Below are 17,760 nucleotides of genomic sequence, written 5' to 3' on the forward strand. Positions count from 1 at the left end.
TTTCAAAAACTTTTTGATCAAAACATAAACCTATTGCATCAGATGAAAACTATTTTTTCATTGCCTTCAGGAAAAAAAAAATCTCAATTCCATATGTGGCATATAAGACCCTTCCTGATTTGTTCTTCCATATATCAGTGTCTACCTACTTTCTTTGTCTTCATCCAGCAGATCTCATTTTTAACTTGCCGCTCTGGGCAGTTTTTTTCCCATCCTTCCTGTCTCCCCCACACTGGTGTACATTTCTTAGTCATGTTTCCAAGTCATATTCTCTTTGTTTTGTTTTTTTCTCCTTCCTTTGCCTGAGTCCCTGGAGGGTAACGTAGTACATCTTAGTCTCTCGTCTTTGGCACACAGTAGGCATGTTTATCCTGCATCTGGATGGGTGGCATAGACAGTGTGCCAGTTAGTAAGTTACTGTTTCTCAGCACCACATCCACCCTTCTCTACCCTACTTTGGGTCCCTGTGGGGTGGAAGGGTGCAAACGACGTATTTCTGCTTTGCCAGTGGCTCCTTCCTGGGTGCGTCCAATAGCAGTTGCCAGAGGGAGACTGCAAGGCTGCTGTGGAGAGAAGGGACTTGCTCCTTCCTTCCTATGGGTTTCCTGTTCTTGTCAGTGGCCCCTCAGCCTCATTTCTTCACCCCAGTAAGCATCCATATTCTGGTAATAGCAGCTGAATCCTGTTAGTTTTTCCCACACTCGAAAAACCAGCACATGACATCTTTCAAAATCCCCGGCTTCAGCTGAGTAGCACCCCCTCCTCAGAGGTCTGACTCTCAGCTCCACAGGGCTCCAAGCTTCTAAGTTGGCATAATTATAGCCTCTCCCCTTGGTTCCCTCGACCAAAGGGCTTGAAGCTGCTCTTTGCAGTTGCTACCTTCGTAATACCTCAGAGTTCCTTTGCCTTTTCAGTTTTTCAAAACCTAACAAACCTTTATATCAAATTCTCTCTGTTAAAATAGCCAGTGTGGCTTCTGTCTCTTGCCTGGAGCCTCGGTGAAGCTGTTCATGCTCAGCATATCTACACCTGTTCCTGCTGTGACCTCAGACGGGATTTCTCCTCACCACTTGCTGCACCAATGAGTCCTGGGGTAATTAACACCTCTGGTTCTGTACCACCTCCACAGAATCCTCCACATATTGAATAAGCTGGGGCTCAGTGGAGAGAAGGACCAGATCTCAGCAGTTTCAAGCATGGCTTCTCTTCTCTGTCTTTTGCTATTTTGTTCTAATTCCTATCTCAAAGGACCCACACTCATTTTGGTTTAATTCAAGTGTCCAAGTACCCTCTACCCTTGACCATTTTATCTGTCTCCTTCAGGTATCCCATGTTTCACAAAATATGCAGTTTTTGAAAATTTTCTCATACATAACAAGCACAGCAGAGGGACAGTAACCATAGTACCTAGTATTTATTAAGCATTTATCATAAACCATAAAGGTGAGAGATCCTCCTTTAATCCTCAAATCAATCTTATTTTATAGGGTGAGAAGGCTGAGACAAAGACAAGTACAATCATTTTCTCAGGGCCTTAGACAAAACCAAGATTTGGCCCAAGGCAGACTGACCTATCGCTTCCTTAATAACCATCAGAGTAACATTAACTAGGGAGATATCAGTTGATTTTCAAAAGACAATGGGGCTATGAAATCTTAACTAGAATTACATTGGGGTAGGTGTGCATGTAGAAGGTATATAAGCTCTAGATTTTGAGTGGCATGAATATTTAGAATTTGGGAAAGAAAAAAAAATCATCTGTGAGGCTTTTCTGCAACATTGTAAAACCAGAGGTCAAGAGTGGGGGAAGGGAGGCACTGTCATAGAGAAAAATATATACAACTGCCCATTTCTCTTGGCAGTACCTGGATGATTGCTAGCTCCTGGCATTAATCACCTGTCAGAAATTACCTTCCCCACACCTGACACCCCTACCTTGACAATTTTTGCCTCCTTGCTCATGAGTGATGGGATGATGGTTAGGCCCTATCCATCATGCATTTTGATCAGACTGTCATTCCTAGGTGACTCACATATCCTGGCTGGGACTAGGCCCCAAAGATGTCAGCCCCAAAGTGATATCTTGTGATGGTTGGGTACATGGTTCTGGGAGCAGATTGATGGTAATCAGGGTTTGCTGTATGTCAGCACCAGGTTGCCTGCTATGACACATGAGCTGTGCACTCATATAAAAGTACAGTGTGTAGATGATGCTGGCCTGGGCATACCTCTTTAGCATAAGGATGAGCCTAATTGGATAAGTGCTCAGCTGTGCCTCTTTTGGGGTCAAGGACGGGTCAGAGAAGGACAGAATTCTAAACTAGTAAGAAGGCAGAATTTCTATGTTGTGTGAACAAATGACTCATAATGCCTATTGATGCCAACCTTGGAAACACAAGAATTGAAAGTGTTAGAGAAGGTCTATAGGACTCTGAAGACCAAAACCCCAATGTAGAAAGATGGGGAGAGTGAAATCAGAAACATCCAAGAATGGACCTTGCTTTCAGAAGAAATAACAGTTTGCAGTTAGCATTATATGCTTTGGGTAATTAATTTCATAAGTCAAGGTCAGTGAAATCTTTCTTCAATGAGGAAGCCCAAAGACATTATGGTTATGATTATGATTATTATATTTTTAACCATTTCAGTGTCCCTGATTTGTAATCAGCATTAAGTACTGCTGCTCTCTTTCCTTCTTGAAACATTTTTCTCCTCCTCCTCATCATTTATTTAATAACCTAGACCCACCTGAAATTCCTTCTCCTGTCTTGAATCCTTATTGAGCCATTCTTATTTAAATTTATTTTGTGGTTTTGGTCTTATTATATAACTCTGTACTTTATTTTCATAGTACACTTTACTAGGTATGTTTTATTGGGACAGGAGTTTTTATAAACCTGTCATCTAAATGTATTGCTGTGTTTGTACCATTTCTCTCCTAGGTGATTAGGAGGTTTTTGCGATTAGGGATTATATCTTATCCATTTAGCCCTAGTGTATACTTTGGGAATGTTTATTGATTGATAATATTTATGCTTTTGTCCCTGACAACACCTAACACAGGGCTAGGTACATGCTTATGGACAGGTTCAGGTAGGGACTGATGTCTTGTTTAGAACTGTGTCAGCAAGCCTTCCATAGGACATATTCTGCACCTCTTTCTAGATACACAGATGCCATTTCTATTCTCGAGGTCACGGAATCCAGCAAATTGAAAACATTTCTTGGGTCTTACTCAGTAAACTCTTTGCAGTTGAAATGGTATCTGTTTCAAATGCCACTTATAGAAGCCAATAATAATACAAGAGCTTGATCTTGACAGCAGAGAAATGTGTTAACTTTCCCAATGTGCCCTATTTACTGTAATCTTGAGTGAATTTCACTTTTTTTTCCTTTACTACCACTACTTCAAACTCTCTCATTTGAAGAGTAATTTCTTTGGAATACTGCCCAGGTTAACCAGGGGCCTCTTTTCCCGTTTTGGCTTCTAATGTTGTCCTTAAACTGTCCTTAATTTCTTCTTACTTTTCTAATGCTTACTAATAATCTCTTGTTCTTTTACTCTGTTCACTCCCTCACTCATTCACTCACACATTCTTTCACACACCAGCTGTTGCCAGTGACACTCCTTGTTTTACCTTTTACTAGCTATGTGATTTTGGCTTTCTCTGTGACTCAGCACATCCATAAAATAGGGAAAATATCAGTTCTGCCTTAGAGGGTTATTATGAAGAATAAATGTGTGTGTGTGTGTGTGTGTGTGTGTGTGTGTGTGTGTGTGTGTGTGTATTGTCCAAGTATGTAGCACTTAGTATCCTATGGTCAAAATAATCTGAGAAACCTTAAACTGAGCAGGTTAGCATTCCCTACTGTTCATACCCCATTCTGGGTTTTGAATCATCTCTCATGGATTACTGCTATAGGTAAGTATACCTAGCACATTCTAAGGATTTGTTATTTTTATATTCAGAGAGAACTTCACCAAATGCATTGGAAAGGTAATTCTAAGCTTCCAGAGCATTATACCACCCCAAATAGGCCAACAACAGATTAATATTCCTCAAATACAACTTTTATCACACTATTCTCCTCACAAAGCTTCTCTGGCAAAGGGAAGAGAACATTATGGCAGAGGACTGGCTGATGTGCAAATCCAAAGATCTCAGCATAAACTCAGCTTCCATGAAACACTTGCTCATTCGTTGATCTGCTAACTTGTCCATGTCAGATAATGTACAAGTAGCTCTGTCTGTGATCATGATTCCCTGCTGGGTGCTAGGAATAGCAAATCTGAGATGCAGAAAAATGTAAAGGGAGCAAATTAAAAAAAATTTTTTTTTAATTAGCAGGTGTTAAGCTAGCATTCCCAAACTGAATCCTGAGGAATTCTTGGAATATTATATAAGGAAAGAAGAATCCTATGGTCAAAATACCTGAGAAACCTTAAACTGAGCAGGTTAGCATTCCCTATTGTTCATTATGGGTTTTGAATCATCTCTCATGGATTACTGCTATAATCACTTGCTTCGACTCTCTGCCTTTCATTCTTTCCCTTTCTAGTCCAACCCTTCTACTCTTGACAAAAGAGTCTTTCTAAGACATAGATCTGGTCACACCACTTCCTTGTTTGAAACCATTGGCAGCTCCTCATTACCTATAGCATCAAATCCAAATTTCTTAGCATGTTTTACAAACACTTCAGGATCTGGGCCACAAACTGTGTTTCCAATCTCTTCTCCAATCTCCCTCTTCAAATATACCATACACTCTGTTCACAGAGATTTGCAATTCCTTGACATTCCATGGACACCCATTGCTTCTGGTCATACTATTTTCACTGCCTGGAATGACATTATCATGTTCTTACGTACAAACTTAGTTAATCCTCATAGCAACACTACAGGGTATGTACTATTATTATCCCATTTAACAGTTGAGTAAGCTGGGGTGAATAATTGTTGAATAACTTGGTAGAGGTTATACAGGTCATAAAGTAATTGATTTGAACACAGACAGTCTAGCTCTGAAGCCAATGCCTTTAAGCCTTTGGCTTCCCTGCATCTGGGAACCTGACAGAGAGAGACAGGTAAACTACTAATCCAGTTCAAGTTAAGCTCCTTTTGACCAAATATACATTCTACTCCTCCTTCCAGAAGAAAACATAAATTATTATGTTTTCTCTTACTACGTGCATACATATAATGTTATATGTACACACTGTAACTTCTTATCGTCCTCAACAGCAATGCCTGTTCAGTTGTTTGCCCCACAGGGCTGTGAGTTCCTTATGAATAGAGATCTTTTAGAAATATTCTGACATCAATCTCTATTTTAACAGCCAGGCACAACACCTTAAGTTTCATGTTAGGCACTTAAATCTTTATGGAGGTGAATTAAAATGAATCTGCTTGAAGGTAATAGGAGGCCCTGGTGACAGCTTGGTTATGATTCTGCCCAACAGTTCCCAGACACACGACTGATAAATGCAAACTCCTTGTCAAAAATGACAGTGTCTGGTAAGCTATGTGCTGCAAGCTTTTCTGAACTGTAAATGTCACAGCAAGGTTTAGAAATGGAACTCAAAACACTGTTGAGAAAGTCTACCTTAGTCAAGAACTCTTCCCCCCAAAGTGGCTTTGGAAAATCAATTTGGCTTCCTGTCTGGGATGTGTTGGTCACTTCTAATACATGTAAGTGTCTTTGGTATGCAGAAGCTCTTCCACAATCCTTTCAATATCAGAATCAATCCCAAGTGCCTAGATCTGGCTTCCGTTCAGTGTTGCAAGTCATGTGAAGAGCTCTCCAACAATCTAGAAGGCAAGATTCACACACACATTTGATATCTACTGAGCACCTCTTACACACTGGGCTCTGTTCTCAGGCCAAGGATACAGAAATGGACAAGACACAGCCATTATTCTAAAAATAGTTCACAGTCTTACAGAAGGCAGGCAAGGAAGTCAATATTATGGTATGTCACATTGTAGAGCCATGTGACAGGCTGCTTAGAGAACAAGAGGGGGTCTCTAACCCTGTGGGATTAAGAGGCTTTCAAAGTAGCTTAGTTTTGTAGGGGATGCTTGGTTTGGGACTTTAAGGTAATAGAAATAAGTCAGAAAACAGAAAAATTCAATTGCATTGCTAATTCTTCCCCCCTATATCTCTTGAATGCATCTGCTATTATCCCTTTTTTTTGGTTTGCCAGAATGGCCTAAGTAACTGTTCCACCCACTTTCTCTATTGTCTTTCTTTTATTCATTCATCACACAAAGCCAGAACAATCTTTTTAAAACATAAATTAAGCCATGTTACAACTTTGCTTAAATCTAACCGATAACTTTTGATTGCACTTGGAATAAAACTCCTTGCTATGAGCTATAGGACTGCTTGATCTGAAGCTACCTCTTCACCTTCACCTCATGCTATGTCCTCCACACCATACTCCAGCCACACTGGCCTTTATTAATTCACCGAACTTTAGAAAATCTTCCATACTTAGGACTTGTATATGTTTTTTTCTTGGTCTGGAAGTCTTTGTCCCAGGTCTTCACCTGGCACATACCACATGTCACCACCTCACACTCATCATTCCCTTTTGTCTCTATGTTAACCCTCTGTTTATTTTCCCTTCCCAGCACCTATCACAATCTATAATTATTTTATTTATATTTATTTATTTATTGTTGTTGTTGGTGTGTGTGGGCGGTGTTCTGTTTCTTTGTTATCCCCACTCTACCATAAATTGCATGAGGCCTTGGATCATGTTGCTTTGCTCACCATTTATTATTAGCCCTTGGCTCAGTGTCTGACACACAGTATATACCCCCAAAATATTTATTAAGTAAGTAAAGGAAGGCAAGGGGGCTTGCAGACACAGTCCACTTAAGATCTACAATAATTAATTGTGATACATTTGTGGTGATGCGGGGATGTATGAGTCTTAGGACATGAGATTGAAGAGGCAGACAAGGGTTAGGTTGTGAAGAATCTTTTATGCCATTCAGAGTAGTCACAACGTCATCCTCAAACGATGGGGAACTGCTGAGGAATGGTAGAGCAGTGAGTGTCTTGACATATAATGAAGTTTTAATGTTTTGTCCAAGGTCACCCATGTAAGAAAATATGATCTTGGGAACAAATAATGCTTAGCAATTGCCACTCACTTCTCTATGGACTTCTGCAGGATTTTGAAAGAAAATGCTTTATTCTACCATTGGCCTAAACACAGCAATCATTTCTTACTCCTTGATAATTGCTAACTATATTATTGCTTTTTTTTTTTCTTCTTCCAGTGAGGGATAACTTTGGAAAAAGGCAGTAGGTAGAGCACTTTCTGATCTTATTTGTTAAATAGTACAAACATTCAAGAAAAAGTATGACCACTGTACACCATTCTTTGCCTCTATTCCCACCTGAAACATAAGACAAAATTTATATGTGATCACTTGTCATTTTCACACTCTGACAAACTCTTCTAATATTTCTATTACCAAAACACTGTAAAGTGTACTAAATACACATGAGATAGTGAAGATTTTATGTTGCTTTCTAAACCGACTCTATTGTAAAAGAACCAAGCTAGCCAGTTTGGTCTCCCAAGATATATTTGTGCAAGGGTTCGGATAACATGCAGTGTGTTCTGGGTTCTCCCTCTTCCCAACCGCAATTATTTGAACAAAGATGTCCTTTTGATTAATTTCTACAAGTTTCAGCTTTACTTAGGAAAGTCATCTGCTTTGGGTATTTTTCTAGGAAAAGCAACATGTTGAATCTGAAAAAAATTTTCACTTGGACAATATTTATCAAAAAGTAAATTATTAAAAGAGTCACATATTAATGACCTAAATGGAGTCCTATTATATCCTTAGAATATATCTGGCGTAATTGAGAAGTGCTACCTAAGAACCTACTAATTTTAAACTCAGACCACAAGTGAACAAATTTGCTAATACCCTTAAATCTAATTCCTGGCAATGAATTATATATATATTTTGTCTTTCCATCATTTACACCAAAGTTTTTAGAAATTCTACTAATAGTTTGATAGTTTTTCTACCAAATTTAAACAGAAATAATTCCAAAGTATTAAACAGAAGATTTGATTTTTAGCTTTTATTAGCCATAGTTTTTATATCTGAGACACTTCTAATACCTCTTGCATCCTCATCAGAATCTAAACAGTTCCAAAGAATATGTACAAATACTCAACTTAAACACCTCCTTCCTACCTGGTCCCCAAAGCAAAAGATGGCAATTGTTTGGGGACAATTTCTCTTCAGGAGACCATCTGGATCTACTCCTTGGGGCAGCACAACAGACCTTTGTTCTTGATTATCTTATCAGTTCCTCCAGCTGGATGCATCACATAGAAAACTCTCCTATATGAAAAACTAGAGGAATTCAGGATCAAAATATGGGCCTTTTGCATATATTTTATTGGAGTCCAAATTCATATTAGATTTCACAGGATATAACATATCTGGACCTATAAAGCTATGAAACACTTTTGCTTTTAGTGCTATGAATTTCTCAACAAGATTTGAACATTTCTGCTACAGTAAACATTTAGCTGCACTAAAGTAGTTCCCACAAGGTAGCTCACTGTGTTTCCATCAACATTGAGCATGCTCTTCACTCTGGAGGAAGGTGAAAGTCTATGACATGGTAAGTGGGAGTGGGGAGTCCAGACTTCACTTTCCACTTTCATTTTTCAAGAGCAAACCTGTTATTGTCAAGTAACTCTGAAATTCCACTTTGAGATGAAACTGAAATTGAGCTCTGAAAACCTCCATTGAAAAGCACCAAATTACAGATGAATTTATGTTTAAATACCAGACTCACTTGCTTTCTGATAATTCCTTATAGATGAAGAGAGGGAAATGTGTGCGTGGAATCTGGGATGACCATTTAGCCCATCCCTCTTTCTCCAGTCATAACCTTATTGATTTCCCCAACACTATGGCATTTTATATGCCATAAGTAGTATGTGTATCTTCTATTGCAAGTTGTTACAGGCCATACAACAAAGAGTAATGTTTAAATGATCTTCCTTTCATTTAACCTAGCTAAAAATATTGAATATTTCAATTATCTAAACATGATGATACACTGTTGTATTGAATATGAATGTTTAGAATGAAATTAGAAGGTATATCACAGATTTCCCATCAAAGACCATACCAGATGGCTTTGGAAGGAAAAGACAGTAAGAAGCATGGCTAGTTTGGGAGAAGGAGCATTTCAATTCCAATGAAGCATTTTGGGAAGTATGAGATTTTTATAAATCTCCTACTATAAAACCCTTTCTTAAATGAACCCAAATATTTGGTTTACACTGAAATATTTATTGTTAAATTACTTAGTTCTCATAATCAGAAGATAGAACATTTCTTTTAAAACAATGACTGCTTTTAATCTTATTTTAAAGCCAATTCTAAGTCTTAGTCAATTAAATAGGCTCTGCTAACAGGTACATTCCAGGCTACAAAGACAGCAGATAGGAAATGACCAACTCAGTGAGTGCTATGAGAGAGGACAATGTTGATCATTTCCTTCTGGCCTCTCCATGTCCACTCTGAGTTCTTCTCCTATCCTACTCTGTGCCCTGTAAGGCTGATACATGTGGACAGCACTGACAGGTGCCCTTGCCCACAGGCTTTCAGTCGGTTCTACCAATAAGAGGCACTAGCAGTTGACAGAGGGTGGGAAGAAATAAAAATGAGAGAGGTTTCTCTCAGCTCCACCCCTGCCAGGTCATGGTGGGCTGGCCTAGTCTCTATACCAGACAGTAATTCTATCTACACAGAGACCCTCAGTGGGTTTTTGAAACTGTTCTTCCCTGTTACTTTTTCAGAGTAGTAACTGTGCCCACTACTATTAGACCCTAGGTCCTGTACAATTTATTTTTCTAAGCCCCATCCTATCTTTGAAACATTTCTATACTACACTCAACTCAATTATGAAGTTTGAATGTGCCTTTTCTTTCTTGCTGATAAAAAGACCAGAGGGCTCATGAACTAGTAGTACAATCACATTCTCAGAAATGTGGCAGGCTCAAGGTCCTTTTGCACAAACTTTTAAAAAATATAGACTTCATGTTTAATAAAAGTTTTAGGTTTATGCAAAATTGAGAGGAAGATACAGAGATTTCTCATATATCCTCTGTTCCCATCCATGCATAGCCTCCCCCATCATCAATATCCCCCACCAAGTGATACCATGCTTTCACAGAAAATGAATATAGAAAAAATATAATGATCGATGCATGCCATTATACATTCATCCAAACCCACTGAATGTACATTACCAAGAGAGAACCCTAATGTAGGCTGTGGACTTTGGCTGATAATCACGTGTCAATGTAGGTTCATCAATTATAACAAATGTACCATTCTGGTGGGGGATGTTGATAATGGGAGGGGCTATGCATATTTAGGGGCAGAAGGTATATAGGAAATCTCTGTACTTCCTCTTAATTTTGCTGTGAACCTAAAACTGCTCTAAAAACACAAAGTCTTTAGAAAAGAAAAACATTGACAATTTATTTTAAATTTCAGGAGTTTATAAGAAATTCAGTGATGTTGGGGTGCCTAAGTGGCTCAGTCAGTTAAGTGTCTGGCTTTTGGTTTCAGCTCAGGTCATGATATTGTGGTTTCATGAGTTCAAGCCCTGCATCAGGCTCTGTGATAGCAGCGTGAAGCCTGCTTGGGATTCTCGCTCTCCTCTTTCTCTGCCCCTCCACCACTTGCATTGTCTCTTCCTCTCTCAAAATAACAAATTAATTAAAAAAAAAAGAAATTCAATGATACCTATATTTCCACTACGGAATAAAATCTTCTCCCTAAATGAGAGAAAATAAGGAAGAATTGAGAATAAACCCAAAGGGATATACAAAACCAACAAATTCCTGTTTTCCTGTTGGTGGAAGTGTTTTTAACAAAACTAGTTTCGATGGTCTGAAAACAAGAGCGAAGGCTCTGAGCATGCTGCTTCGCCATGAATCCTAGGACCCAAGAATATCTGGAATACAAGGTATCTGAGATATTTCCTTACATCCCTTTCCAGTTCTTGAATACCTGCATTGGCAATTCTGCCAAAGGATGGCTCAGCCTTTGTGAGCACATTTCTGGTACCTGGGAGCAACCCATAGCTTGAGGCAACTCAGTCCAATGTGAACTGATCTAATAATTTAGAAAACTCTTCCTTCCATTGAGCCTCAATCAGCCACCCTGTGGCTGCCACACACTGAATCTCGTTCAGCCCTGGAGGGCGGCATGGAGTGAGTCTAATCTGTCTTCCCCTGACAGCCTTTGCAAATGTGAAGACAGCAATCATGTTCACCCTACATTTTTTCATCCCCAGGCCCAAATCCCTAGTTCCCGGTGGTGGAGGCATGATCCTCTGGACATACACAATATTAATTTTATCAATGTGCTGAACTGAAAGTTGTGTTTGAGATGTGACCCGACCTAGCACAGAATGGTGCTATCCCCTTGTACATTCCAAATAGTGTATTTCTATCAATGCAGCCTCAAAATACATTATTTTTAAAACAGCCCCATTATACTGTTAAATGCTAGGAGTATGAAGGCATGGTTTTTAATATGATGGGTTAAGAGAACGTGGTAGAAGTTTTACAACATACCTACATATGTAGTGCATTCTATCAAAGTAGACAGAATGCTAAAATGATTAGGGTAGTAAAAACATAAATTGTGAAGTTTGAATTTCTTTGTGAATTTTTGTATACAAATTGGTGTTAAGGTGACTCACATAAAGGACCTAAGACATGGTGACAATCTGTCTTTCACCCAGTGCTAGTTCTCCTTTCCTAGGCATACAAGCTGTTTGAGAAACTCACCAGTCAGAAGACCTGAATTTCAGTCAAGTTCACTGAAGCCCTGAAGATCAATTCATACTTTGGAATTATTCTCTATAAATTGGAGATAATAAACTTTGCCGACTTGTGATTATGAAATTAGAGAGTGTCAGGGACAATGCTGTGTGGAATCTAAAGCTCAATGCAGACAAACACGCCCCATGCAAGAGGAAGAGCAGGGACAGCTACAACGGTGTTCTTACGGTTACGGGCAGGGGAAAAGTTCTCTCTTTGGTAACATTGCTGACCATTACCTAGCGCAGGTCTTGAGAGACGTTTGTTCTTTTTCTGACTTTACATATACACTAAAAGCCTGGTAATAAGGTCAAAATTACTCCACATAATTACAGGATTTTGTTTTCTGCCTTTTAAATGGCCCATTTGCATACCAGAAGAAGCTTGATCATTGGTAAGAAGATAAGCCGGAAAAGAAGGAGAAGCTTTATGTCTAAACTCTCATTCATTGAGCAACCACATAAAAGTAAGGTAAGAGAAACCAACTTTTCTTCCATTCCTGAGCTAGAGAGATACATATGCTAATGTTCTGGCTACTCTATCAATTGAGTTTACCAACACTCAGCAGGGCCATTTTAAAGACAAGCCTCTGTGGAAACAGGAAGGAATGGAGAGGCATTTTCGTAAGCATGTTGAATGTTGGCACCAGTACAATGTGTCCTTTGAATCGACCTGAGCACAAATTGACAAGGGAAGGCTTTCTGGAAGACAAGAGGAGGTGTCTGTGCCAAGCTGCAGCTCACTCAAGGCTTCTCTACTAACTTCTCAACCTGTTTATGAACAACAGAGGACTATTTTTTTTATGTGATAGTTTCTAAATCTGATATTTTCTATCTAACCAGGTGTAGAGATCAATGGAATCCTATTAATCCAATTGATATTTGACAGTTTTCTAGTAAAATTGAACCACATATGGAGTGCTAAAAGCATTCAGAATGATGCCTCAGTGCTGCCTAGAGGTTCAGTGGTAGCTCAGAAAACCAAAAGATAGTTTCTGCAGTCATAGTGCCAACTTAATTACCACATTATTTAGACCAGGTTTAAATAACTTAAATGAGCTTATTTATTAGCTAGAATTGTCTAGAAAAAAAAAAGGAAAAGTTACAGCCATAGTCCAGGTCCTTTTAACACTCTCTCATCTGATTCTCTGTAGACCTTACAAGGTTGTCAGTATATGAATTGCCATCCCTGTTTCCATATGTGTAATCTGAGTTCCAAAAGTATTAGACAGTTGCTTCAACACAAATGGAGTGTAAAATATATAGGTTTTCAAAAAGTTTTCTTGGAATGACTGAGTGGACTAAATGAGCAGTTAGCAATAGGCTCAGGTAGGGCTGGAGGCCAGCTCTGGGTTCCAAGTGTTTTCCCATTATACCACCATTATTCAAATTTAAGGACTATGTAAACCATTTGCAAGGAAGGAAACTCTATTGGAATTAAATGTATTTTAATGTTATAATGGATAATATGGCTCTGGTATTAACTTTCCAACATTCCTCAGTAAGAACCTGGTGAGATCATTTCACATTTTCTTTTGTCATTAAGGTTTTACATTGTCTGCTTGTTACATGCTCTTTGATTTTGCTTCATGCCATTCTGCACTTCACTTACAGCTTCCTCTTGTCATTAGCTTTTCAGAGCAATTGCAGAGAATTCTCAGCCTTCCTTCAGCAATTGTGCCTCGTTCAGATTTTAAATTGATTTTTAGCTATTCACACTCTGACTGCTAGTGTTCCTGCCTCCACAATTCATGATACTAGAACAGAGGGACAGGCTGTTAAACATACTGACTACAGTAACCTTATTTCTGTGTTTGTCCTGTACTACAATCCCATTTTGCATCTTTGTATTTTGTGATCCACATTTCTGTACAGGTGCTGCCTTATGGAGTGTTGGGAATGAGGGGCAGGGTGACCACACTCTACTCCTCTGGTAGGGAACACTTGGAAGAAGTCTCAGAATAAAACAGGCCTTTCCTTGAAGCATCTGATACATGCTCCTTTCTCCTTTTGCCCATAATAGGGGATGTGGGCATTCCCTACTGTGGCACGTTTTTAGGTAATTGATGTTGCCACTTCAGATTAAGATGAAATTTTGGGTGTCAGCTATGAACTGCTTCAATGGCTGTGATCAGTTAGCTCTCAGTTTACCAATTTGTGTTCCACTGAGTTGAACAGTAAAAATCCTTGGTAGTTTACCTGAAAGGCCATGAAGATGACTTATGGGTCACAGCACACAATATTTCTTTTCTGTACTTTATCTAGACAAATAAGTGCTTATAACTCTGGATTCAGGAAAGACTGTTTATTCTTCAGAACTGACATCCCATTAAAAAGAAAATAAAGTAAGCATCAGGATTAGTCCCCTAAGCTTCCATCAACAATTTTGCCATGAATGTCTGTGTGTTTTTCCCCTGTCAGCTCCTGACACCCAAAATGCATTTTTCTATAGAAAATATCATGTTACTCTTTTTTCTCCCTTCTACATTTGCCAGTCTTCCCTGACCTCTCACAAAAATCAAGACTTACATCTTAAAAATCATAATAAAAGAATAAGAAATGAAAACTCTTGTGGAGTCAGAGTGATGGCAATATCTTTAGCAAAAACCTTGGAAAAGAGGGACGTGACACAGTCAGGCTGAGCACAATGACTTTAGGGAACCAAGGAGAAGTATGAGCTGAGGGAAAAACAAAGCTCTGTTTCACAGTGCTAAACAAATTTTACTGGAATAGGCAGCTTCTTCCTTATACTTACCAATCATATCAGCCTTTTAGTTATCACTTATGTGAAATGAAGTTACAGAAGCAAGGACACATTTTAGTTAGTCAAGTATATATAATTCAATGTGTCTAAGTCCTAGACTGCAGGAGAAAATAATTTGGAAAACCAAAAGGCTTGTTATAGTGGGTAGCTCACTAGCTAGGATCTGGGAGATAGAACGGCTATGACAGATCTGGATTTTATCTGGGGATTTAATACCAAATCACCTAAATTTGTTCTTTACACTGAGCAACTGAGATTGAGGACAAAGTCATTGCTCTTTTCAGGCTGTCCCTGGTGCTTGTTTTTAACTGATAGCAATTGGATAAAACTGTTTAAAATGGGAGCTTTGTTATCCCCGTTTCTGGTCCACAGCCCTAAGGGATGGTCCTATTAGATCCTGTTGGGTGATCATAAAGAGAGAACCCATCTTGTCTTTGACTCCAAGGAGAACTCAGGAAGGTAGATGGGAAGAACAGAACACTCCTTTTGTTAAGAAAGAAAATACAGATAAAGAAGATGTGGTATGTGTATGCAATGGAATATTACTCAGCCATTAAAATAGGATGAAATCTTGTCATTTGTGACAACATAGATAGACCTAGAGGGTATTATGTTAAGTAAAATAAGTCAGAGAAAAACAAATACCATATGATTTCACTAATGAGTGAAATCTCAAAACCAAAACAAATGACAAATAAGCAGGAAAACAGGAACAGACTCATAAATACAAGAGAACCGGTGGTTGGCAAAGGAGAAGGGGAGGCAGGATGGGTGAACTAGGTGCAGGGACTAACAGATACAAACTTCCAGTTGTAAAATGCATAAGTCACAGAAATGAAAAGCACAGCATAGGGAATACAGCCAATAATATTGTAATAGTGCTGTAAGGTGATAGATGGTGATTATACTTACAACAGTGAGCACGGAGTAATGTATAGAATTTTTGAATTACAGTGTTATAAACCTGAAACTAATATATTATCTATACTTCAGTAATAATAAAAAATTGAAAAAAAGGGTACAGATTTTTATCAGAGCACAGGATGCTGCAAGACAGAGGCAGGTGTTCTAAGTGGCCTGGTATCAAGTGATTTAAATTTGTTTGCTGTTGTTGTTTAACTTTTATTTATTTTGAGATACAGAAGAGAGTATGAGTCAGGCAGGGGCAGAGAGAGAGAAAATCCCAAGAGTCTCTGCACTAAAAAGCATGGAGCCTGATGCAGGGCTCAAACCCACAAACTACAAGATCATGACCTGAGCTGAAATCGGACACTTCACTCACTGAGCCACCCAGGCGCCCTGTTTGTTGTTCTTACTGATCATTTGTATTCCAGAATTCTTATACAGCAAACATATGTTCCTTACATTATTAAAAAGAGTAGTAAATTGAAATGGGTATTTGCAGAGTGTGTCTATAATGTTGCAATACTTAGGAAAATAATTCTCTATGAGGATTACCATACAAGTCATTCTGATGTCATAAGTCACTCTTACTGCTGTTAAGAGCCTAAAATCTGAGTTTGAAATTGGCTATGTTTTTCTTCAGGAATTTCATAAATACTGACCACTACCATGTGGCAGATATTTGTGTGAGCCCTGGATATATGATGAACAGGCACAGTCCTCAGTGAACTTACAGGAGCTAAAACTGGCAGGCATCACTCAGTTTCCTCTCTTGTAACATGGAAATAACCACATTTCAGTAGGTCATTGTGAAGATTAAATTATTTAACATATGTGAATTCTCCAAGGGCAGAGCAACTATTCAATTAAATGTAGGATCTGAGAGTGTTTGAAAGCAAAGATGAGCTATTAGAATTTCAGGAGATAAATATTAGCTCACTAATAGAAGACATCTGGTATGAAACCCATGTATCTATGTTACTTATTATGAGTTTATGAGAAAACACAGTAACTTGTTCAAATATAAGCTGTTGAATTTAGCTCCTATTTTGATTTACCTTTCCCACAGACCTATTGGTACAAAATATCCAAGTGATAGAATGCCGTTAATACTCACTTCTTATCACCTGAGGGGCAAGTCAGTTTCTAGACATCCCAACTCTTCATGGTTCTACCTAGAAGATCAGATAGATGTCTTGGGAAAATTAACAAACTATTTCACTAATGTCTTTCTCATGGTTTTAGCCACAGGCTCCTTTTTCATGGCAGCCTTTACATAGAGCCATGCGAATAGCAAACCATGTAGAAATGAATGGGAAAATGAAGACATTTAAAAAAGAAAGTCCATGAAAGGTGGCTATAAAAAAAGGAGGTTCAGATTTCCTTTTGTGGAAAACACATTTTAATTTCCCCCAGTCACTAAATTAAGTCATTCTACCCTGGGAAATGTTGTACCATTTTTCCCTCTGAAAGCTCCTTAAAAAAATAAAACAATCTTTTTAAAAAATCATTTTTCTTAAACTGACTCAGATAAATTCACTATCCAAACCCTCTTTTTCTGCATCTCCTCTCCACACTAGGTTCCCTGGGGCAGAGAGTTGTTTCCCAGAATACCCAGGAAGCTCTGCCAGGTTCTCGGCAGCCATTGGGCTTCCGTGCACAGCAGAAGCCTCTTGTGTAAAATGAGTGCTTCCTTTCCAGCGGTCACAAAGCCTTTAGGACCCAGCCATGCACTGAGTAAGAATTGTGGCCGGCAGCTGAGCAGTGGAGTGTGGTACAGAGAAAGTGGACTAGGGGTTTTAGGTCAGGGGCCATCAATAGATGTACAAGTGGTTAAAAAACTTCTTTAAATTCTTGTAACTATATATTTCCACAATCTGTAAAATGGGAAGAATATTGTCTACTTCCTAGGGTTATGACTAGGATTAAATGAGAAAACATAGGTAGACAGTAAGCCTGGACAAATACTAGGTGATTTTTAAAATCTTAGTATTGCCTGGTACTATGGACTGAATTGTGTCCCTCCCCCAAATTCAAATACTGAAGTCCCAACCCAGTGTGACTGTATTTGGAGATACAGCTTTTAGGAGTAATTAAGGCTAAATAAGATCATAATAGTAGGATCCTACTCCTATAGGATTGGGGGCCTTGTAAGAAGAGGAAGGAAACACTTAATATAAGATCTATTGTCTTAGAAATGT

General features: G+C 38.7%; 2 long non-coding RNA genes across 5 annotated transcripts in view; one reads left to right on the top strand and one right to left on the bottom strand.

Annotated features, from left to right (window-relative positions):
• The window catches only part of LOC123385932, a 148,611-nt gene that overhangs the window by 117,005 nt on the left and 13,846 nt on the right, over window positions 1-17,760 (bottom strand). The gene's annotated exons all lie outside the window — the stretch shown is intronic.
• Window positions 2,346-17,760, top strand: part of LOC111560983 — a 64,960-nt gene continuing 49,545 nt past the window's right edge. Inside the window, exons 1-3 of one of the 4 annotated variants that reach the window (XR_006599220.1) lie at window positions 2,346-2,567; window positions 4,350-4,456; window positions 12,271-12,364. This is a non-coding gene — a long non-coding RNA (uncharacterized LOC111560983). The remainder of the gene's footprint in view (window positions 2,568-4,349; window positions 4,457-12,270; window positions 12,365-17,760) is intronic. The other 3 variants (XR_006599221.1, XR_006599222.1, XR_006599219.1) reach the window with 3 other exon arrangements.

This window comes from Felis catus, chromosome B3 (genome assembly GCF_018350175.1).
Source record: "Felis catus isolate Fca126 chromosome B3, F.catus_Fca126_mat1.0, whole genome shotgun sequence".
Classification (NCBI taxonomy): domain Eukaryota; kingdom Metazoa; phylum Chordata; class Mammalia; order Carnivora; family Felidae; genus Felis; species Felis catus.